Raw genomic sequence first — 25,214 nt, 5'->3', positions numbered from 1 at the left:
TCTGGCAACAAACCCTGCTTCTAAATAGTCGGCTGTACCTTGCAAGCATCTCTGTGGCTTAGCAACAGCTTCAGCGAGACCTTGCAGAGCCTGACTGGTGGAAAAAAAAAAGCAACGAAAAGAAAAAAAAACCTACGAAACGGCTTCTGATTTTTGCTGGTGGCTCGAGCACTCCGGACAGTTAACCTCCGGATAAACCAAAGTTTCCTGTAATTGGCTTCTAACCTCTCTATCTTTTCATGGCATTTAAAACTACTTTTGTTTCCTTTTTTAATGGCGTATACTTATTGTCTATTGTTACAATTTTTCCCCCCAAAACATCCCACTGTTGCTTTGCAGTTCTGTCTCCCAGTGTTGTCTTCCTCCTCACTTCAACTAGCTTGGTCCTCATTTTTCTAAATTCTGCCCTAATCCAATCTGGTGTTCTAGTTTCTGTACTAACTTTTTCCCTTTTTCAGTTGGGCCTTAAAAGGTATCGTGTTGTGGTTACTATGCTGAAGGAGCTAACTCATATTTAGCTTGGTTACCTAATCTATTTAATTACACATTTCATTGCAACACTTCTGCCCTTGTGTATCTGTGAACATACTGCTAGAGGAAGGAGCCTTGTATACATTTTAGGAATTCCATTCCTCCATTTACTCCCTCTCTGCCCAATTGATAAGTGGATAATTAATATCTCCCAGAACAATAACTTTGTTATTCCTACTCATCCCTCTAATCTGATTGCAGGTTTCCTCTTCCTTTTCCTTCCCACAATTTGGAAGCCTAATACACCCCTACTAATGCAGCAAGCCCTTTTTTAAAAAACGTTGAGCGCAAATCGTCTTGACTCTGTCTGTATGTCCTCCCTGTCTACATCAACCCTCTCTACAGCAGCACTCCCTCTTTTATCAATATTGCTATTCTGCCCCCTTTCTTATCTTTTCTGTTCCTCCTAGACACATCATATCCTGATATGTTTATTTTCCATTCTTGTCCAGTTTGCAGCCAGGTTTCTGTTAATACTAACTATAAGTTGAGATCTTCCCATAAAATAATTGCTTCCAGTTCCCCCTGTTTATTTCTCGCACTCTGCGCATTACAATACATGCATTTTAACATTTTTTGCCTTTATTTTTAATACTGCCCATTTTCTCTCTCTTTCTCTAAAGTTACCCCTTATCTTCAGTCTTTTCCCTGTTTATTACTAGTTCACTTGATTTTATTCCTAAAATTGTTTTGTGTATGAAGATTATCATCTATTTTCCCTTCACTATTAAGCGATCCCGGATGGTTCTATTTTTACAGTGCCCCGCCCCTCCATTCTAGTTTAAATGCCTCATCACTTCCCTATTTTACTGTTTTGCCAGTACATTAGCAACCTCTGTTCAGATGTAGCCCATCTATGTGAAATAATCCTCACCGGTTCCAGAACTGGCATCATACCGTTACCATTCATTGATTTTCTTAATCTTTCTGTCCTTTCCTATTCTAGCATATGCTTGGGGAAGTAATCCTGAGACCTAAGGATGCTGCTTTGAGGAACTTCTGAAGCAATGTCCTGGGGTTGATTGGCCTCCAACAACCACAGCCATCTTCCATTGTGCTATGTATGTCTCCAGCCACTGGAGAGTTTCCCCCATGATCCTTATTATGCCTTACAGGTTAGCCCATCTAACTATTGAATTCCCAGTCACTATTTCATTTCTAGCTGTGTTGCTAATCTCCACCCCTCCTCGCAAGCAATGTTTTGTTTGTTGGTATCACGGGTGTTTATTTGGCCCTACCCAGATTCCTCATTCTCTCCACAGGGAGCTAGAGCTTCAATTCTGTAAGAGTGTATAAGTGGCTCTGGGTGCTCCTGTTTCCTTTTTGCCTTTCCCCCTCCCTCGGATAGTTGCCCATAATTCCTCTTCCACTGCTTGCTCAAATTGGTGTGACTACCCTCTCAAACTCTAGCTCCATAAACTGTTCTTCCTCTGATGTGTTGGATTGTTTCAGTCTCCTTCTCAAGTTCTAAGATTCTGAGCTTGTGAGTTACAGGAAACTCGCTTTTAACCGGCACCTAAATATCCGGAAATCTCTCTTAACCGGCAAAATTCAGGAGTAGGTTCAGGTAAGTTTTACTATATATTAGTGGCCGTGTAACCGGGGCTCCTGCACCTGTGGCCGTGTACGGGGCTCTCGTACCTTGGTAAGTATACCTCTCTGTAATCTGGACTTTTTGATCAACCGGCACCACGCCGGCGCCGGATAAAAAAGAGTTTCCTGTAATAACATTTCCCACAGACGTATTTGCCCGAATCAGCACAAGGTGCTCAAAACTCCCAGATCTTGCAGGAATGGTACGTCTCAGTCCCTGTGCTGCCAATTTTAGGTTTAATTAGTTGTTATATTTTATATTAATTGTGTATGTGTGTATATTATCAGCTAGTCTACTTAGCAGCACCTTCCCCTTCTGCACTTAATTTCCACACTCTCCAAATTTCTGTTTTTAGAAGTCCTTGCTCTCACTCTGTTCCTACCTCACTCCATTACCAGCTCACTCCATGATGTGCTCTTGGAATTTGTCAGCTCATGAAAGAATTTATTGAGCAATCAAATTCTTTACAAATGCATCTTAATTAATGGGTTTAAAGATAGCTGGCATTTTTCTTCAACAGTCATTTTGTAGTTGTCTTTGATGCTGACTTTAACCCTGCACCTCTTCCCTCCTGATGGAGTTGTTGGAGCTAGCATGAAGTGGGGTGTGTGTGTGACTGTGCAGTGTCAGCAGGCTATTTTCTCGTGGTGGGGGGGGGGTGTGTGTATCACAGCTGAATTTGTTCCGACCTCGCCCGACGTCCAGATGTACACGCACGCACTCTTAGACTTCCAGCATGGTCACTGGATAGCAATTAGGTGTAGAAACCCTAGTTGACTTTTTTTGCCCGCTAACTGAATTGTAACATCTCCACCACTGCCCTGGCTCAGATCAGCTAACTAGCACACATCATGAAATGAACCTGGGACTTTCCTGCCCTGTGTGCATCAGTTACTTATCTGTATAAACATGCTAAGCCATTGGTAGACCCAGTAGAAGCTTTTGTGCGTTCCCTCACTTCGCCCTACCATCGGCAGTCATGCCTTCAGCCATCTGGGCCCCATGTTCTGGAATTCCCTGTCTAACCCTTTCTGCCTCTTCACCTCCCTCTCCTCCTTTTAAGACCCTTCTTAAAACCTACCTCTTTGACCAATAACCCCATCTAAGATTAACTTTTTTTTCTGTTTATGTGAAAATGTTTCCCAGCTAATTTCCTTTGGCTCCGCATCCAGTTATTTCTGATTACACCTCTGTGAAGCACCTTGGGACATGTTTTCTACATTAAAGGTGCTATAACAATGCAAGTTATTGTACTGAAAAATCTATATATTTGGTAAATTGCTAACTGTAGAATCATGTTGCCGGTGTACAGCAGATAAATCCCATTTGAAGTGCGACCTGCCTAACATCTAAAAGAGAGATTACCTTCCATTAGCTTTTTTTTAGTTTATGTGAAAATGTTTCCCTGCTAATTTCCTACCCATCAGACCAGTGAAGATAAATGAAATAATTCCAATCTGCTTCCTTGTTTGCTGTTTGTTCTGCAGGAAGTTGATGACAATTAGGAAATGTGTCTATTTTGCGGTCCATTAAATAATTCCTGGCAAAGAGCTACAAAATTAGGCATAATCTATTATCCTGTCTTGGTGGGAGGAGGGGAAACAACAGCCAGTGGATATTTAGAAACTCCGTTTCCTAGAAAGTTAGGGGAAGGGTAGGTAGAAAAAAAAACAGAGGGGGGAAATTTTCACTCCAAATATTTACTGAGATTAATATTTGTTGAATTTCCTCATTGGACATTTTACAAGTAAACAAGTCTACACACTTTTGAATATACAATAAGCAGAACTTTTACAGGTTTTCTACACTCGCATGATAACACACCAACTTCACATTAGTGAAAATGATTGGACTTTAACTTTGAAGCATATTCCACCACTTATGGTTGTAGAGATAAAAAGAATAATCTAATGCTGCAACTCTGAAATAACAATATCTAGGCAATGCAGAGCGTCGAATGAAGTGCCCTTCCTAAAACAATATTCTTTTGATTTTTCTGCCTGATGTTGATACAGGAAACTTTGTGCTATCCGGCACCGACGGGACCAAGCTGTTGCCATCAAAACTGCCGGACAAACCAGCGCTAATGTTGAAACATACGGAGATTTTGAGCTCCGTATCTGGCAACAAACCACAGCTTCTAAACAGTCGGCCGTACCTTGCAAGCGTCTCTGTAGCTTAGCAACAGCTTCAGCGAGACCTTGCAGAGCCTGACTGGTGGAAAAAAAAAGCAACGAAAAGAAAAAAAAACTTAACGAAACGGCTCCTGATTTTTGCAGGTGGATCGAGCATTCCGGACAGTTAACCGCCGGATAAACCAAAGTTTCCTGTAGTGTTGCATTATTGTTTGCTGCTGTTTTTATAAAAAAAAATACATTTAGGTACAAGTGTTTGATAAAACAAATATTAACTGGTTTTCAGGATGCCAGTCTTTCAGATGAGACATTAAACCGAGGCACTGTCTGCCCTCTCAGGTGGACGTAAAATACCCCACAGCCCTATTTAGAAGAAGAGGGGAGTTCTCCCCAGTGTCCTGGCTCATATTTATCCCTTAACCAGTATCGCTAAAAACAGATTATCTGATCATTATCGCATTGCTGTTTCTGGGACCTTGCTGTGCGCAAATTGGCTGCCATGTTTCCTACATTGCAACAGTAACTGCACTTCAAAATTACTTAATTGGCTGTAAAGCACTTTGGGGCGTCCTGAGAACATGAATGGTGCTATATAAATGCAAGTTTTTTTTCTTTCTTTATATAAAATAAAGAATGAGCCTTATGATGGCTTAGTGGCATTACCATTAAGTAGCTGAGGCACAGAGACCAGAGATGCCCCAAGTTCAATCTCTGGTTTGCTGATCTCAGCCACAGAACCCCAAGGTCAGGAAGGGGAAAGATGGCCGGGGTACCACTATCCAGCAATCCCAGCTGTGAATGTACATGTGTGGACATTGAGTGAAGACAAAACCAAGCTTGTCTGTGGTGCCCCTTGGTTGAATATCCTGCTGACACTCACTGTCATGGTTCACACATGAAGAATGGACAGTTTTTGCGAGATACCAGAGGGCTGTCACTACAAATGGAACCGCACTCCAGTGCAAGACAGCAGGGGGGAAGAAATTGGGAGCAAGTATAATGACCGTAGCACATGCTGATGGCTAAATGCACCACATGAGACATACAGACCAGGAGCATCCCATGCTCAATCCTTGGTCTGTGCTGAATCAGCTGATCTCAGCTGGGGTGGCAGTATGGGTGCCACAGTTGTTCACTGTGCCTTTGGGTTAGGGAGGAAAATAACACAGAGCCCACTCTTTAAATATCCAGTGACTTCTGCTGTAAACCATGAATTAGTGGAGATTGGATGGGGTCAGGAATGAATAGGGCTGTGAAACCCCTACAGTAGAATAGCCTACCAACATTGTTTAGAATGACCATTTGGATGAGGCAAAGAACAGATGTCATCACTTTCAAAACCGTACCCTAGCATGAATCAGTACCTTTTAAAACAAGGAGGGGAGAATATTGGGAACGAGGGAGAAAGTATAATGGCAGTACGACTAATGCATTGGTGATGGTGGAGTCAACTCAAGGTAAGTGTGGCAGTGATAACACACACACACAACTAACTAAACGTTGGACCGTTAATAATTAGTTGGGATTTTAAAATGTACAGAATTGATCTCCAGCAAGGAAAAAATTAACAGGCACTTGGAGAGGTTTAACCTAATTAAGGAGAGCCAACACGGATTTGTAAAAGGCAGATCGTGTTTGATCAATCTAATTTAATTTTTTGAAGTAGTAACAGGGAGGATTGATGAAGGGAATGCAATGGATGTTGTCTATATGGATTTTCGGAAGGCGTTTGACAAAGTACCACATAGAAGGCTGGTTAACAAAATTGAGGCGCATAGAATAGGTGGGTCAGTGGCAGCTTGGATAAGGAATTGGCTTAAGGACAGAAAACAACGAGTTGTAGTAAATGGCTGTTTTTCAGACTGGAGGATGGTAGACAGTGGTGTTCCCCAAGGGTCAGTGCTGGGGCCACTGCTTTTTTTTGATATATATAAATGACCTGGATATTGGAATACAGAGTAGAATTTCTAAATTTGTCGATGACACCAAACTTGGGGGTGTGGCAAACAGTGAGGATGATACCAATCAACTGCAACAGGACATAGAAAGGCTAGCAGAATGGGCAGACAAGTGGCAGATGGAATTTAATAGAGAAGTGTGAGGTGATGCATTTTGGCAGAAGGAATAGGGAGCGGCAATATAAGCAGCGAGTGGTGAGGACCTGGAACTCGCTGCCGACGGAAGTGGTGGAAGCGGAGACACTCAGGCCTAGAAATTCAGTGCCCTTGGCACCGATTTTGCGGCGCTAGAGGGCCTAGCGCTGCAATTGGCGCCGGTTCCTAAATTGCCTGGCGCCCTTCCGCGGCAGTAGACCGGTAGCGCTGCGCCGGCACCGATGACGTCATCGGTGTGCGCAGCGTCCCGGTTGCCGTGGTAACCCGGCCCCAAGCCGAAATTCAGTTGCGGCCGCCTCGCCAGTGGCAGCCGCAACTAAGACTCCGGCAAACGAGTGTTGCCGGAGTCTGCGCCGGCGCTTTAAGGAGGCGCGGCGGCCGGCCGCTTTCCCGCCGGCCGCCTGCCCGCAGCTCCCTCCCCGGACTTCTCTCCCCCCCCCCCCCCCCCCCCAGAACAGATGCAAGCCCGGCACTTGTCCGAGGTGCCGGGCTCATTTTTGATGAGATTTGCGCGGGCCGCGGCCGGGTGCAGGCAGCTCCTCAACGGAAGGAGGAGGCCTGCACTTCCCGAGCCTGCCGCACCGCAGCGGGCGCCGCAGCGCCGCAATGCGGCGCGTTGCGCCAGTTTTCAGGCGCTAAAACCCTTCAGTAGCACCGGCAGACGTTTGGGCGCGGCGCTACTGAATTTTTAGCGCGCGCAAAGGGCTTTAGCGCCGGCACTAACTTCCGGCGCTAAAGCCCTGGCGCAGCGCAAACTCAATTTCTAGGCCTCAATGTTTTAAAGAAAGCGCAGGGACAGAAGGACCTGGGAGGTAATGTGCATAGGTCCCTGAAGGTGGCGGGACATATTAAGAGCGTAGTTAGCAAAGCATATGGGATCTTGAGCTTCATAAATAGAGGTATTGAGTACAAAAGTAGAGAAGTTATGCTGAACCTTTATAAAGCTCTGGTTAGGCCACAACTGGAGTATTGTGTCCAGTTCTGGTCATTACACTTTAGGAAGGATGTGAAGGCCCTTGACAGGGTGCAGAGGAGATTTACCAGAATGGTTCTGGGGATGGGGGATCTTAGCTACAAGGACAGGTTGGAGAAGTTGGATTTGTTTTCATTAGAGCAAAGGAGGTTGAGGGGTGACTTGATAGAAGTGTACAAGATTGACTGGTTTGGATAGGCTAGATGGGGAAAAGCTGTTCCCACTAGTTGATGGTACAAGGACTAGGTGACACCGATTTAAGGTTTTGGGCAAGAGATACAGGGGGGATGTGAGGAAAAACCTTTTTAAGCAGCGAGTGGTGAGGACCTGGAATTCACTGCCGACGGCAGTGGTGGAAGTGGAGACACTCAATGTTTTCAAGGGGAGACTGGATAGGCACTTGAGGGAAATAAACTTGCAGGGCTACAGGGATAGAGCGGGGGAATGGGACTGACTGGATTGCTCTACAGAGAGCTGGCACAGACTCGATGGGCCGAATGGCCTCCTTCTGTGCCGTTATGACTCTGACTGACTGTGAGTCAACACCTTTTGGACAACAGATGGGGTGGAGACGGGGCAGAGAAAACTGAAGAGAAAGAGATAATAAAACCAATGTGAATTATCAAAGCCTGCAGCTGCTGCTTAATAGTTACAGAACTACTCTAGTTACTTTTTTTTCAATAGCGAAAGCAAATATTTAAGAAAAACTGTGAATTTGAGATACATCTGCAGGTAGGTATTCTCAGGAATTGTGTTTACAAGCTGTCAGCACACTGCTCTGTTAATCTCTGGTCTGTCCAAACATAGTCTTCGCACTGACTGTGAGGAGAAGCAGCACCGCTGTTATGTGACTACTACAGTTACAATGCAGCATGGCCCGAGGGTCAGAAAATATTGAATTTATGCTACCCTAATAGGTTTATCCAGTGAGTAGCTAAACCATACAGACCAAGTTTAACCCCTAATCTGTGCTGAGTCAGCTATCTCTGCCAGGGCAGTCGAAGAGTGCTACAATTGTCCTCGATAACCCTGGATTAGCTGCTCCCATTCCTAATTACTATTTAATGATCTGTCTGGAAGTGCATAGGTGTGGATGTTAGATAAGAACAGGATCAAGCTGGGCTGTGATCCCTTCTCGGTAAATAACCTGCCAGCCGTCTAAATCTTGGGTCAGCAGTTTGCTGAAATGCGCTTCAACTGTTATTTGACCACCCCCCCCCCATTTTTGACCTCCCTTCCTCTTCTGAATACATTGACTCCTTGTTGGGGTACAGCTCCATATGCTCTGGGTTGGGGAGGGGCGTCATAGCTGAACTCAGTCCTCTCCTCACCCAACATCCCCACACACACATACTTTCCAGCAAGAATCACTAAATAATAAGGGACAGGTATCATGGCCAGTTGTAGTGCCTGCACGGACTGGGAGTCAAACCTGGGACCTTCTGTTCTTTACAGCTTAGTATTACACTGCGTGTTGTCTTTAGGGGCAAAGCCATCACGGGAGTTAGTTATAACCATTTATGTGGTGCGTATCTCCTGCCTCTCAATTTGGGAGCACCATTACTACCATGTGATTGAATGTATCATGTGTGGTGTTACTTTTTTTCTGGAATTAGGAGGAAGCTGGAGCCCACAGGGATGTGACCAGTAATAGTCACACCACACAACTTACTTTAAAATTCAGCAAAGTAGTGTTCATCTCCTCCAGTAGCTCATTGGGTAACTGCATCACCCAGTGTAGAACTGAGTATTGTAGTTCAGGAAACAAGAATGCTGAAATCATGATTCACTTCTTCATCACTCCAGGCTCAGATTTTCAACACACTCCTAGGCAACATCCCAAGCTCCACCCTATATAAACTATAATCCACCTAATAACCTGTTACCTGCATCCTAACTTTATCCTCATGACCTTGCTCCTTCCTGTATTTGCAACTTCCTTCAGCCTATATCGCTTGTATTTCTCAGTTTGGATTTGTGAATGCCATCCTCCCCCCTCTCCCCCACCCCAACTCCCTCTGCGCCAATACACAATCAGCAATCAGTTTCATGTCCCATGAAGGGACTACGCAAGCATATGTTGATTAATCACGTTTGATTTTGTCTGTTTGAGAATAATAGTGTAGATATCTCCAACACGTTCAATTTGAGATGATAATCTCTATACGGAAACCAAATGTGCCATTCAAATTTTAAGCAAAGCTGATTGCAATACAAATCGCTTTATTGGCATGATAAGGTACATCTTATGTTGCCAAAGCATCAAAATACATTTATGGTTGAACACATAAACGCGGTTCCATTCATACAGTGTATAAACAGGTATATCCCTGAGTTTATAAATATATTTTCGCCTTGTTTATATATACTCTTGTCTTAGTTTACTGGTTGTCCCTCTGTTCATGGCAAGCTGTAACATAGTGTGCCGCCAGTGTTACACAGCTTCTCTCCTCCCCCAGTAGGAATGGGAATTGAAGGGTTCACAATAACAACACTTTGGCCTCAGACTTTGGGTGTCATCCAGTCCAGTATCATATTACAGGCTGGATGTTGCTACTGGCAGTAACGGAGGGTGGGGTCAGGTCTGAAATGTTGGAATTTTCAGCCGGTCAGTATTAGAATGATGAGGACCACAGACAAATTTTAGATTTTCCTTCTCTTTCTCTTGTTGGCAGTAGGGAGCTACTTCCGTGGCCTCTACACAGGGGTGGGTTAGTCTGAGAGGGATAGGTAAAAAAACATGTTGAATCTAATTTTTTCTCATTTGAATTGCGCTGCTTGCATTATTTGCATCCATCTCCCATCCACAATAGTTGGCGTCCTTCCTCCGATTGGTCAGGGCTTGTATGTTCTTTCTATAATTGGAGAGACTCAGATTTTTGAACAGTATTGGCTAAGGAAACTGGCTCATGTAACGCATACTGAAGGTGCATTAACTTATTTGAAATTGCTAGTTAGTGACAGGAATAGAGTATTGCAAAGCTGAGCAGCAGTAGAGTTTGCTGTTGGTCCCAGCAGAAAGCTCATAATCACCAACTAAGAGGGACGTTCTAGCCCAGAACTGAGACACAGATCATTCAATTCAATTTTTTCTAAAGTACGACTTGCAATCTCTATATCCCAATTCTGGCCTTATGGTGTCTCTCAATTTCTGCATACAAGAAGGGATGTGGGTGGTGAATAGGCTAGTGACCATCTCCCACAATTTTGCTAATTTCACTCTTCAGCTGTCCTCTGGTATGTGTGTCTGGCAGTGACTCTCACCACCCCCCCCCCCCCCACCTCCCCCTGCTCCCCCAGTTTGCTTTCTGCCATTGGGATGTGCCTGGCCTCTTAGTGATCTCCCACAGCAGTACAGTTAAGATTGAAGTGAGATTGACTCTGCATCTGTTCACTATGCGTTGGTGCTTTAACACACTACACTATCAGAACTGTAGATAGTTCTAACACTGGTCATGATAACTTCTTAACAACTGTGAGTGATCTATTCATCATTTGCTTAGTAAAATGGAATGATCCGTTATGATACCTTGAGTGTGGTAGTAGACTGGTTTATTGATTTGTACTGCTGTTTAACTATAAACAGCCTCCAATATGGGAAATTAGAAGCTCTTCGCTGCTGCAGGATTCAGGTGCTTGTAGCAATTTAAAGTGCCCACCTGCCCAACTCCCTTGAGGAAGAGGTTCGGGCGCCTTGAAAAATCCAGCAAATTCTGCTGGTGCAATGAGCGTGTATTGATTGCAGTGTAATTGTTTGCACTCACTGGGGGTGCAGTGGGGAATAAAGTTCATAAATCCTTCTGTGGATGCCAATAACATGCTGGTGTTGCTAGTATCCAGTGTTGCTACGGCAGTAATACAGAAAATGCGATGTGATGTCGCTCCATCGTTACCTCCTTAATTGGTTACGTCATCTCTTTTTGATTGGGCACTTCTGACTGGCCAAAGTGATGCCAGAAAATCACTGAGGACACAAATGGGTGGAAACTGGCTTCAAGAAAATCCCCCTGATTTTAATGGCACATCAGCCACCTTCATGAGAGATGTTTGGCAATTTTTTTTATACAGACATATCATTTAAATAATTGAACAGGAAGAAAATCTTGCATTTGCAAAGAAAGATGATACTCCTATCTACTCCATCGATACTCCTATCCATTAAACAGTGCCGCCTAATGTATCACCCTACATAGCACCTCATCACATCTCTGAAATATCTCAAAAATGTTTCACATAAGTAAATTGCTTTGAAATGCAGTCACTGTTATGTTAGCAGACTTATTATTTAGGTAAAATGCATGATTGCATCTCTCGATATATCATCATGGTAAATATTCTGCATAACTCTCTTCCCTTCTTAAAGAGTAAGAAGTTTGCCAATGTTTGTTCATAAGGACTGCGCCCTTTATTTCTTTGGTCTCCTTGTATATATGCTGATGATCTCTTGATAGTAGAAAGCTTGGGGAAAGCACCACTTCTCTCCATTCCTGTAGTTCTAAATCAATTGAATAAATTATGACCATTTTCTAGGATAAAATTTTGGCACAGGAAAGAATGGTGTCATTTACTCTTGGTGTTTGAAATTAAAGGGTATTCATTGTGTGAAATGGATCATCTTGGCTTCTTCATTTTCTAATAGGATTAGACAGCACATTTGCTGCTATCCAATTTACACTTGAAGCCTAGAGTTCAAACTGAACACACTTTGCTAATTTTAAGCTAGCCGAGAATGTTGCTTCAAGTTTCTTTTAAGATTTATAAGGCTTCTTCCAGTTACTACTTCCTAGTAGAAAATAGGACATAACTATTTAAAGACGGTAAGGATATCTGTGGTTGTCCCTGGAAGAGGCAACAACAAGTATGTTAGAAAATGTAATTCAGAATCTGTTGTTAGTAAATTAACAGTGATTTTGTTTTGGGAGGGGCAGTACGAACAGTTTAGTTCTCAATTTAAAAAAAGAATGGATTGAATAAACAATGTTAAAATTGCAATGACCTTCTCCATCATTTTGAACAATGTTCACTAATTCCCATCAGAAATCGGTGATGTGAACAGTACATTACACAGAATATGTAAGGGAGGATTAAATAGTTAATGTGAAAGGCTGTATAACTTGTTGGGAGGACAGAGTTGCTGTTGTGTGACGGGAAGCCTGTTTCACATGGTATGATTATTGTTGTATTAGTGCCTTGTCTCCTTGTGCATCCCTTGAGATCTACAGAAGTCCAGAGTGGTTCAGTGAATTAAATATATGCCAAGTATTTGCCAAGAACTGTTTCTGTTTTGACAAGGAAAATGATGAGAGGAATTAAAGACAATAAATGAGTTCTATTATTACAAATATTTTTTATTATAAATGATTGCTTTATGATTTTATTTTGGTAAGAGATCTTTAAATATTCATAATAGTGTATTGAACATAATCCTACAATGAGGTCCTACAAAGAAGCTGAATGATTAAAAAAAAAACCTGTGGCTGCTAATTTGATGTCTTGTCAATTAAATATTAACGATCAAGAAAGTGCACTAATTTTTCTGATAAATAATGTAAGAAGCAATCATTATGTCTGTGGACTAAGTGTTCTTTCTGTCACTAAAAAATCACGTCTGGTTTTAGCATTCTCACTCTTCCTTTCTTGACGCAAATACCTCTCTCTAAAGGGAGTTTATGTTTGGTTTCTAGAAGCCAAGCAATTTCCAGACACTGAAATGTTCTGTCCCCCTTTAGGAACCCGTAGCACGTTTAATGCCAATCTGCTTGTGTGATAGGACTATACCCGTGCTGACGGCATACTGTTAGGGATTGTGGTAAAACTGTTGCATCTCTGAGCTGAAGGGTTTAAATTCCACACTGTAGCCTCATTCTACACTGTCCAATTTTAGATCTGTACACTGAAAACTTTACAAAGTTTGACCAGAATAAATAACATGGATAATTCCCATTTAATGTAAAGATAAACAGTTAATGCTTATAAATCCACACATAGTTCACATCACACAAATAAGTATGGGAACATTTTAAAATCTAGCCTGTTTTGCATGATGCCTTATAGCATACAAATCCTAACTGCATTTTGGGATTATACTCATACAAAACTCTTGAACCAGAGTTTACAGAAGTGCTCGCAAGTGGGTATGTCTGAGGCACTATAACTTAGCAGCTATAGCCCCAAGGCAACAATCAGCACCCTTGCAGTAACTTTAATATAAGAACAAGAATTGATTTCACCCATTTTTGGCAGCTGGAGCTTGGTTTTGTGACCACTCTGGTCTCTTGTGCTGTCCGTTTCTGGGCTATTTTCTCACATGAGACAGTTGTTTAGTCAATAGTGTTCAGCGTTATGGGCCTGTGATACTATAATAACCAATTAATTCAATTGTGTTACAAGTCATTCATTTGACAAACTGACTAAATATATTTTACTTATACTGCGGACGGAAGACCCTCTAGGTGTCTCTGATGAAGATGCAACTCATACAAATGTTACGAAGTAACAATAAACAGATTTTGGAAAAACAACTCCCTCTCAAATCTCCCTCTATGTGGTACCACCAAAGAGCAGGGAATGCCTGACTCAAGACATCTGAAATATGAGCTCTTCCTTCATGCTGTGCTTACTATTCCAAAAACATGTCAGATTTGCACGGTAATTCATAGCATTTCAAAAGGATATTGGATTCATAGTGTCTTGAACTTAGCCTAGGGCCCCGAGTTGGGCGAATCCCATCACAGTCACTGGTCCAATTTACAAAAATAACTCCGAATTTAAGAGTACATTGGCCAACTTGCTCCTGAGGTTCTACATGCCTAAAGCCATGGCTACCAGAATTGAATTTTTTTTTTTAAATCACCGTGCATGTGAGCACTCTGCTTGCTGTGGTGTAATTTGACTACTGGTAATACAGTATGAAACAGGCTATTGCACAAGGGCTTTAGATTTAAGAGAATCTGATGTGGCAATAGTTCAAAGCAGAAAATTTTGTTTTCTTTAAGGAGTTTAACTTGTAATTAAATCTGCACTCCAGGCAGAATAAACACAAAACTGGAGTCATGCCGAAGTCTCCGCTTGTACCTGTGCAGAATGGAATGTCTGCATCATGTTGTGATGTTGACAATACTGCTGATAAAACTGTAAAATTCCATTCATCAACTAACCTAAGAAGAGTTGGGTCTAACTTTGATGAGCTGAAAAGTAAGGCAATTTGCCCGGTTGTTAAGCAACATGAATTTCACCATTTTCAATCGTCCATGATTTCTTTGTTGTAGCTCTTTGCATTGACAAACTCCTGATCTATACCAAGAGTGTGTTTTATTCCATTGTAGGATCAGTACCTTTTTGGTTAATTTATTTTGTGCAAGTTCAAAATGTCTTGCTCATACCAAAAACATATTGAATGAAAAGACCATTCAGCTCCTCAACCATGCTCCTTCTGCACGTACAATCTACACTCTGATAGAAATAAAAGAGAAAGAATTAAGTTAACATTTCTGGAATAGACCTTTTCGTCTGATGAAGGGTCTATACCCAAAATGTTAACCTATCATTATCTTTTACTGTCTGACAAATCTTATTCCACTAATTGAATCTCTTGAGAGACAGGTCTGCATAAATATACGCTGATCTGTAAATTTTCAGAACATTAATGCATTCTCACATCTCCACTATTCAGCCTTGGCCTGCTGCCCTCCTGAGAAAACACCAGCCAGTATTAGTTTTCCAGAATGGTTCTGAGGTGTGGTGCAAGGACCATTAGCGCACACCTTCCCATTACTTGTGAGGCAAATAAAAACGAGCCAAATGCTGGAAATCTGAAAAACAGTTGGGAGGACTCGTAAAAATCAACATTTCATTGTGCAGTACACGTTTGCTGCATATATGACAAATAAATTGAATTGAAACACACAGCAGGTCTGTCAGTATCTATAAAGAGAACAGACAGGTTACTGTTCCTGGTGTGGACCTTCATCAGAATTCAGGTATTCTAACTGCCTTTTCTCTTTACAGATATCAGTGGACTTGCAGTGATTTTTGTTTTTAATTGTAAGGCAAAGCTAGAACACATCAGAGCCAGAAAAATCACTGTCCCCTCCTGCAGCGCTGGAGCCCATTGAAAATACTTCTAGTTCTCACCTCATATTTGGGAGGGAAAAAAATCCCAGATAATCAGATGGATGAAAGTTTCAAGCAATAATGAACTTGCCACATTGTTCATCTAAACGGAACTTATTTTCCTGTTTTGTTATTCCCTGGGAGTTGAGTGAGAACATTACAGTAATGTCCAGCTAGTAACCTCAGTGTAACAATCCTCCAGAAAGTCAGGCAAAAAATGTCACTTTTACATTTTCTGTCTTATTTATGACCAGTACGTTCGCTTTAACAGGATTTTTTGGCCAGCAGCCTGTCGCTCCTGTCAAAGTTCTCTTTCATAAATCTGAATGATGAAGTAATCTTATTAGGACAGCAGGAATTATTTTTGAGTGATTTAAGCTTTGTGTCAGAGGACCTGGTGATATTTCACTGGCAATCACATCTAACTTCTGATGACTGTCCTCCCCTCGGGCACCAGCGCTGTAATGTTTGAATTAATTTAAAACCAATGATGCATTAGCGTTTCATTAGGAGGTAGATTTAGAGTTGAATCCCTATTGTGAAACTAACACCTGTAACTAATAATTTCCTGACTGCATGGGAACACGAAAGAAATATTAATCCACCTGCATGACATTTTAAAAGCACACTGTTTAATCTCTACATAAAATGCAGTGTAACACTGTTTATCACATATAGTGTGACATAATTTATCATGCAATGCAACACTGTTTAACACATCGTGTAACATGGTGTGACCTTTTTCGCACATTGTTTCACACTATTTAACGTGCAGTGTGACAGCTTATCACATTTGTGACGCTATCAAATTTGATGTGGCTGTTTATCATGCGTGAAATGGTGTCATACTGCACAGGAGTGCGACCCCATTTACCACATACTGCATAACATTGTTTAACATGTACAATGTGACATTGTTTATCTGAACGGTTTATGAAATATGTCTGCCACCAGCAGGCTTTAGGTAGGAGAATTGCAGTTCCAGCCAAGCAACGTACTGCTGGCTGGAATCCATACTGGTCTCCGACAGGTATCTGCAGTATAAATGTAGCAGTACATAGAAATACATAGAAGTTACAACACAAAAGCCATCCAATCGACCCAACCAGTCTGTGTCGGCATTTACCCTCCGTGCAATAGTCCTAATCACAATTGCCTGTCCTGTTCCCATGTCCCTTTATCCCCTTTTCCTTCATCTACCTATGTAATCTAATCTTGAATGTTGACAAAGTTTCTGCCTCAATCACTAACCCTGGAAGTGAATTCCATAACCTCACAACTCTGTGTAAAGAAGTTCTCCTGCCCTCTGTTCTAAATCTTGTATCTGAGCCCTCATTCTAGACACCTCCACTACTGGAAATAGTCTGCTTATATCGACCCTGTCATCCTTTCATAATTTTAAACACTTCTGTCATATCGCCCTGTAATCTATGTTCTAATGAAAACATTTTAATATTGTACTGAACTTAACAATATTAATTTGACACAAAAACTGGTGCACAGCATTATAAAATAATTATATACATAGAACAAACTTGTATTTATAGAACACCTGATCACATCCTCAGGACATCCAAAGCACTTTACAGCCAATGGATTACTTTTGAAATAGTCGCTGTTATGGTATTTTGCGTACATAAAGATCCCACAGATGGCACATTATTTTTTTTGGTGTTGATGAGGTGATGTCCAAGACACGTGGCTCTACTGCCAATATTGCTATGGGATCTTTTACATGACCTGAAAATGGTAGAATAGGGCCTTGGTTTAACATCTGATTCAAAAGACAGTGGCCTAGAAATTCAGTTAGGGGCGCCCAGCTCGCCTGGGCGCCGGAATTACCGCTGCGCGCGGAGCCACTTGCGCCAGCGGGATATTCAGTTTCAGCGCCCCAAGTGGAAGCCGGCCGCTAAACAAGGGTTTCGGCGCCCCGCTTGGGGCGCTGAAACTGAATATCGGCGTGCAAAGTGCCGCAGCGCCACCCGCTGCGGCACGGCAGCCTGCGGTACTGCAGGCCTTCCTCTCACTCTTAAGGGGGAGGTGCCTGCAACAGCGCGATCCCCGCTTGCGAGTGCCGGCAAATGAGCCCGGCACCAAGGAGAAGTGCCGGGCTCTCTGGAAACAGCCGGCAATGCCGCGGGGGGGGTGGGGTGGGGGGGTGTAGGAGGCCAGGGACGGAGGTGCGGCCAGGTGGCCGCCAAAAAAGCGGCCGGCCGCACCTCCACCTTAACTCGCCCCACTACCAGCACAGGTAGGCCCCGTGTACCGGTCGCTGTTTGCGGCCGGCACGGGGGAGGCGGCAGCAACCAAATATGGCCAGCGGGGCACTGCGCACACCGATGACGTCATCGGTGGCGGCGCAGCGCTACTGGCTAACGCTGCCATTAGCGCCCCGCTAAATATTGCGGTAGGTTTGCACAGTGGCGCAAAAGCCCTCTTTGGGCACAAACTGGTGGCGCAGGCCACTGAATTTCTAGGCCAGTATCTCCAACAATGCAGCACTTGCTAAACACTGTACTAGAATGTCAGATTAGATTATGTGCTTCAAGTCCGCAACGCCCGAAAACAAGCGCGGACCCATCCAATTTCTTGGCCATTATTCACTCAGTTGGCAACGCACACCTCAGTCTGTTGGTGATGCTAGTGGATGAATACTAATTTGATCAGTATTTATTTTGATCAGTAACAATGTAGGTATTAACCCATTTATTTTAAGTGGGTTATGCCTATGCTAAAATAACATTCAGGCTTGGGCTGATGTGTGGCGCAAATGTTACCTGCCACTTAAGTGCCAGGCAATGACTATCTCCAACAAGCGAGAGTCTAACCACTGCCCCTTGACATTCAACGGCATTACCATCGCTGAATCCACCACCATCAACATCCTGGGGGTCACCATTGACCAGAAACTTAACTGGACCAGCTACATAAATACTGTGGCAACAAGAGCAGGTCAGAGGCTAGGTATTCTGTGGCGAGTGTCTCGCCTCCTGACTCCCCAAAGCCTTTCCACCATCTACAAGGCACAAGTCAGGAGTGTGATGGAATACTCTCCACTTGCCTGGATGAGTGCAGCTCCAACAACACATGAAGCTCGACACCATCCAAGACAAAGCAGCCCACTTGATTGGCACCCCATCCACCACCTTAAACATTCACTCCCTCCACCACCGGCGTACAGTGGCTGCAGTGTGTACCATCTACAAGATGCACTGCAGCAACTCGCCAAGGCTTCTTCGGCAGCAAACCCGCGACCTCTACCACCTAGGACAAGGGCAGCAGGCGCATGGGAACACCACCAACTGCAAGTCACACACCATCCTGACTTAGAAGTATATCGCCGTTCCTTCATCGTTGCTGGGTGAAAATCCTGGAACTCCCTAACTGCACTATGGGAGTACCTTCACCACGTGGACTGCAGCGGTTCAGGAAGGCGGCTCACCACCGCCTTCTCAAGGGCAACTAGGAATAGGCAATAAATGCCGGCCTTGCCAGTGACGCCCACATCCCATGAAAGAATTTTTAAAAAACAGACCCTAGGAATGTCATGCAACTTGTTAAGTGCTCACTCAGTAATATATCCTACAGTAATTTCTAGGCTCTTTCAATACCATGTCTCATTTTGTACCTGAAAAGAATATTTAATATAATCACATATTTTCAATCTAATTACTATTTCTAGAAATCATGCCAGACAAATATTCAAATTTCAAAGTAAATAATTAATTTCATATTTAATGACTATTATTTTAATTGAGTATTAAATTTTACTTTAATTGTTTATTTTATATTCCATCAATTTTTAATGCCATCTGCTTCTATTTAAATTTTAATATTAAATTATATTTTAATCACAATATTTATATTTCTGAATAAATTTGAACCTCTACATTCAATTTGTGTTTCACAAATATTTAATGAGCCTTGGTTGATATTTGAGGCTTAATATATTGGGCAAATGTAACCCCACTATTTAAGAAAGGAGGGAGAGAAAACGGGAAACTACAGACCAGTTAGCCTAACATTTAGTAGTAGGGAAAATGCTAGAATCTATTAATAAGGACGTGGTAACAGGGCACTTAGAAAATAACAATAGGATTGGGCAGAGTCAACATGGATTTATGAAAGGGAAATCGTGTTTGACAAATCTGTTGGAGTTTTTTGAGGTTGTAACTTGCAGAATAGATAAAGGGGGAGCCAGTGGATGTGGTGTATTTGGATTCTCAGAAGGCATTCAATAAGGTGCCACACAAGAGGTTATTAAACAAAATTAGCGCTCATGGGATTGGGGGTAATATACTAGCATGGATTGAGGATTGGTTAACGGACAGAAAACAAAGAGTAGGAATAAACGGGTAATTTTTGGGTTGGCAGGCTGTAACTAGTTGGGTACTGCAAGGATCAGTGCTTGGGCCTCAGCTATTCCCAATCTACATCAATGATTTGGATGAGGGGACCAAATGTAAAATATCCAAGTTTGCTGATGATACAAAGCTGGGTGGGAATGTAAGTTGTGAGGAGGATACAAAGAGGCTTCAAGCCGATCTAGACAGGCTAAGTGAGTGGGCAAGAACATGGCAAATGGAATGTAATGTGGAGAAATGTGAAGTTATCCACTTTGTTAGGAAAAATAGAAAAGCAGAGTATTTTTTAAATGGTGAGAGATTGGAAAACATTGGTGTTCAGAGGGACCTGGGTGTCCTTGTACACAAATCACTGAAAGCTAATATGCAGGTATAGCATGCAATTAGGAAAGCAAATAGCATGTTGGCCTTTATTACAAGAGGATTTAAGTATAAGAGTAAAGACGTCTTACTGCAATTATATAGGGCCCTGGTGAGACCACACCTGAAGTATTGTGTACAGTTTCGGTTTCCTTACCGAAGGAAGGATATACTTGCCATAAAGGGACTGCAACGAAGGTTCACCAGACTGGTTCCTGGGATGGGGGGATTGTCCTATGAGGAGAGATTGAGTAGACTAAGCCTATATTCTCTAGAGTTTAGAAGAATGAGAGGTGATCGCATTGAAACATACAAAATTCTTACAGGACTTGACCGGGTAGATGCAGGGAGGATGTTTCCCCTGTCTGGGGAGTCTAGAACCAGAGGTCACAGTCTCAGAATAAGGGGTAGGCTGTTTAGGACTGAGATGAGGAGAAATTTCTTCACTCAGAGGGTGGTGAAGCTTTGGAATTCTCTACCCCAGAGGGCTGTGGAGGCTCAGTCATTGAGTATATTCAAGACAGAGATCGATAGATTTTTGAATATTAAGAGAATCAAGGGATATGGGGATAGTTCAGGAAAGTGGAGTTGAGGTAGAAGACCAGCCATGATCTTATTGAATGGCGGAGCAGACTCGAAGGGCCAAATGGCCTACTCCTGCTCCTATTTCTTATGTTCTTTTTAAATATTAGATCCGTCTATTGGAACATCTGCCAATCAATAGTGGTTGCTGGAGATGGAAGTCTACCAAAATGTCCACCTTGCACCCTCTGTAAACGAGCTCATTCAGAATTGTGCTGCTACATCCTAACTCACACCAAGCACCGTCCACCCATCACCCCTGTGCTCGTCGACCTACAATGGCTCCCGGTCTGGCAACGCCTCGCTTTAAAAATTCTCATCCTTGTTTTCAAATCCCTCCATGGTCTTGCCTCATCCTATCTCTGTAACCTCCTCCAGCCCTGCAGTCCTCTGAGATCTCTACACTCCTCCAATTCTGGCCTCTTGTGCATCCCCGATTCTTATCGCTCCACCATTGGTGGCCGTGCCTTCAGCTGCCTAGGCTCTAAGCTCTGGAATTCCCTCCCTAAACCTCTCTGCCTCTTTAGCTTTATCTCCTCCTTTTAAGACGCTCTTCAAAACCTACCACTTTGACCAAGCTTTTAGTCACCTGTCCTAATATCGCCTAATGTGGCTAGATGTCCAATTGTGTTTGATAATGCTCCTGTGAAGCACCTTGGGAAGTTTTACTACGTTAAAGATGCTATATAAATGCAAGTTGTTGTCGTCATCACAGGATCCGACAGATGAGGAATGTCATTTGGCCCATCTTAGTTCATCCATCCAGAGTTACCCTAAAGTCACCCTATTACAGCATCCATGTGTTTCTTACATGATTCTAAGGATTTTTTTCTTCCTTACTTTATCCAAGAGTCCATTCCATGTCTTGATTACACTTGGTGTGAAGAAGAACTTCCTGATATTAGTCCTAAATTTGCCATTTACTAATTTGAATCTGTGGCCCCGTGTCCTACTCTGGCAATATCATTCATGGGTGTTGCAGATTTACCTTTGCCAGATTATTTACTATAATATAAACTACTGGAAGATGACTTCTCCGATCCCTCTGTTCAAAGCTGAAAAAGCCCCAGTATCTCCAGCCTTTCCTCGTAACTCAGACCTCTGATGCAATGAGATATTTTCGCCTTCACCAGCTGGGTGGTAATCTGGCAGAGTGGATTGCATGCCCTTTATAGAACCCACCTGATTTTCATTCCATTCATTTCCATGGAACGAAAATCAGGTGGGTTCTATAAAGGGTGTTCGATCCAACCCACTGGATTACTGCCCAACTGGTGAAGACAAAAGTCCACTCTTGGGGATCCATCTTGTGGACTCTGCTTTGCACTGCCTTCATTGCTTGAATGTCTCCCTTGTGTCTCACTGACCAGAACTGGACACAATCTTCAAGCTGTGGCCTGACCAGAGCGCTGTATAGTTTGATCGTGGCCTCCTCTGACTTGTATTCTACTGTTTTGGCTACATAGTTCAACACTTCATTGGCTTTTTTGATTTGTTGTTCCACATCGGTTGGACATGTTGTGCTGAGTCTAGTAAGACTCCTAGGTCTCTTTCAAATTCATCCGTAGCTATTTCAACATCATTCATGGAGTATTTGTATTGCCTATTTTTCCTTCCTGTTTGCAGTACTTTACATTTGTCAGTATTAACTTTCACCTGCCATCGTTCCAGCCATTTACATATTTTGTCTAGCACGTGCTGTATTTATTGTGCTGTCTCCTCCAGTTCCACTGCCCCTCCTAGTTTAATGTAATTTGCAAATGTTATCAATTTGCATTGGGTTTCTGAATACAAATTATTGATGTAAATTAGAAACAGTTGTGATCCCTACACCGGAGCACGCCAATCAGTACTTCCTGCCATAACTCCTTAAATGAGTAGCCATTGTTTATTACCCTGCAGCCAATTTTTAATCTGTATCCAAGATTTTTCATGAATTACCACAGTTTAATTAATAGCCTCCTGCGCTCTGTCCCAAATATTTAATCTTGTATCTGTGTCCCCTCATTCTACACCCGTCATTCACTGGAAACAGTCTGTTTCTATTTACTCTGCCCCATCCCTTAATAATTTTAAATCCACTATCAATTCACCGCTTAATCGCCTCGGTTATAATGAGAATTGCTGTCACACTAGCAATAGATGCTGGTTGTTGTGACGGGTAAACTTTTATGCATGGTGCAAAGAAACATTATGACCCACTCTGCATGTTTGCGGCAATTAAAGGAAAAAGTTAATGATGCCGCCCATGTGTAGAGTGACAGTTTTCCTTTGATGCTGTGCAGTGACATTTCTTCTCCACTCCTTTCCTAAAGGAAGTGATTCATGGGTGTGGGCAGGCTTAAAGTACCTCACTCGAGGCAATACTTCCTTTTTTAAAATTTAGATGGTGAGTGATGTCAGACCATTTAATCACAGGGAAGGCATCACAGCTAAGCTCAATTTTGTCCTTGCCCAATTTCCACACACACACTCACACTCCCACCTTTTCAGCAAAACCTGGCTGGTATTTCCTCCCCACATCCTGCATTCCAATCTGGAGACACAGAATTTAATTGTTGCACTACCATTGATTTCTGTCTGACATCAGCTTACAGCACAAACTGGTGATAGAACCCAGGACCTTCCAGGTCTACTATTGGTGGAGAAGAGGGAATGAGAAGTGACATTTCATTGATAGGACAGGCTTAGTCAAAATGACCTGGACTGAATTGGGTCAAATTCAGATATTTTCAAATAAATTTAGACTTATCCAATTTTGGACACTTCCAGTTCTGCTTTCAGTTTGATGGCCCTTGATAATATAGTCTAATATGTCACATGCTTCAAGGACACTGTACCATACAGCATATTAATAATAAACATCTTTTCTGTCAGATGTAGAGCAACAGTATGGGTGAAATGAGAAGTCTTCTAATGGCACACTTGGTTGTCAGTTCATCATGGTTTATAATTTGTTACATGGCTGATGGTAAGCCCTCAAGCCTGATGATTATTGTAAACCCTCAAAAAAATCCCCAGATATGACGGGATCTTTATGTATGACACCGCACATTCTCAGTCGGCAGAGGAACATACAAGGCTCCTTCACATTAGGCTAGGAAGGGAACTGAAGGGCATTAGCAGCCAGCGGGGAAAAAATGACATCTTCCTCATTCTTGTATAGAGAGTCATTGCATGCAGACTTCCTTTCTCGTGAGAAACATGGCAAGAAGTCAGGGGATTTTGTGAGGATCAGGATTGGATTTTTTATTCAATTTTCTTCCCTTTCCTTAAATTGCTTAATTTAAATTGCTAGTATAGAGATTAGATCTCATTAAGGGAGGGATTAGTTTAGTAAGTATCTGTGTCCTATAATGGAGTTATGCATTTCAAGTCAAATTCTGTGGCTTAGTGGTTGTAAAGGTAGTCGAACCAGAACAGTCTCTGAGGAGGCAGAAATAATGGGCACTTAAGATGTTCTGTTGAGATGAGGAAAAGGTTGAGAACTGACAGAAGCCACTTAACCTGTTACTGACCTAATGAGTTTGTGGTGGTTATTTTTGGTGTGGCAGCTTCTTTGTTATCTGAATAATGACGACAGTGCAGTAAATTAATTTCTTTCAAAATTCCCCCTCTAATTATCTCCTCTCTCCCTGTGAAGGCACAGACTTCTTGCTGGAGTATAAGGCAGGGGGGGATTTAATCTGGGACCTTTCTGAACTATATGGCTCAATTTGCCCCCAGAGATCTGGCATAAAATGACCAGGAGAGGACCAGCAGGGACAGGATCTAGATATGTTGGATCTCCACCCGAAGGTGAACGGAGGGGCATTCCTGCTGTGGGCAAGTAACAGTTCTTTACTGCCCATAGAACCTGGAAGATCCCAGATGGTGGAATGGTGCCACAATGAAATCAGTCCTCTTATTAAAAAGAGCCAATTTTCCCTTTTACTGGACATTTCAGCTGGTCGCATCAGCTTCTCACCCTAGCAGCTCTCTGGTGCCATATCTTGCACCTCCACTTCTGGCGGGCACCTTTTATGGCATGGGCACCAGTCTGATTTATTTTAATTTGGTAACTTTGCCTAATAGACCCTGGATATTCCGATGGGGTCAGAAGCACAGTTGACTGTTTCATTGGTATCCCTGCGCCGCTACGCTTACGGTGCTGGAGTGGGATCGAGGTTTTTCATCCCTTTGCCTCTGAGCTGTTTGGATGGCCTCTTCTTTAAAAATCTACAGCAGAATCAGAATTCACCATTTGGATGTTGGATAGATTTACTACTGCAGTGGATATTTTTCTCATCCTGCACAGATTACGGTGGGTGGTTAGTATTACAATGTAGTAAGTTTGCTTTGTTTCTAGTTGAACTTCCTCGATGTGATTTGCAGATCTGTTGAACCTCTAGAGGGCAATACACAGAAGTTTCCTGGGTATGCTTATTTGCAAGCATTGATGTAAAACCC

General features: G+C 42.7%; 1 protein-coding gene across 2 annotated transcripts in view; it reads left to right on the top strand.

The window, feature by feature from the left end:
• alcama (activated leukocyte cell adhesion molecule a) overlaps nt 1–25,214 on the top strand; it is a 303,924-nt gene that overhangs the window by 4,844 nt on the left and 273,866 nt on the right. The window lies entirely within an intron of this gene.

Source organism: Somniosus microcephalus, chromosome 14 (assembly GCF_052327205.1).
Source record: "Somniosus microcephalus isolate GS21.2 chromosome 14, FLI_Smic_1.0, whole genome shotgun sequence".
Taxonomy (NCBI): domain Eukaryota; kingdom Metazoa; phylum Chordata; class Chondrichthyes; order Squaliformes; family Somniosidae; genus Somniosus; species Somniosus microcephalus.
The sequence above is the reverse complement of the archived record's forward strand: the minus strand, read 5'-3'. Positions and strand labels throughout refer to the sequence as shown.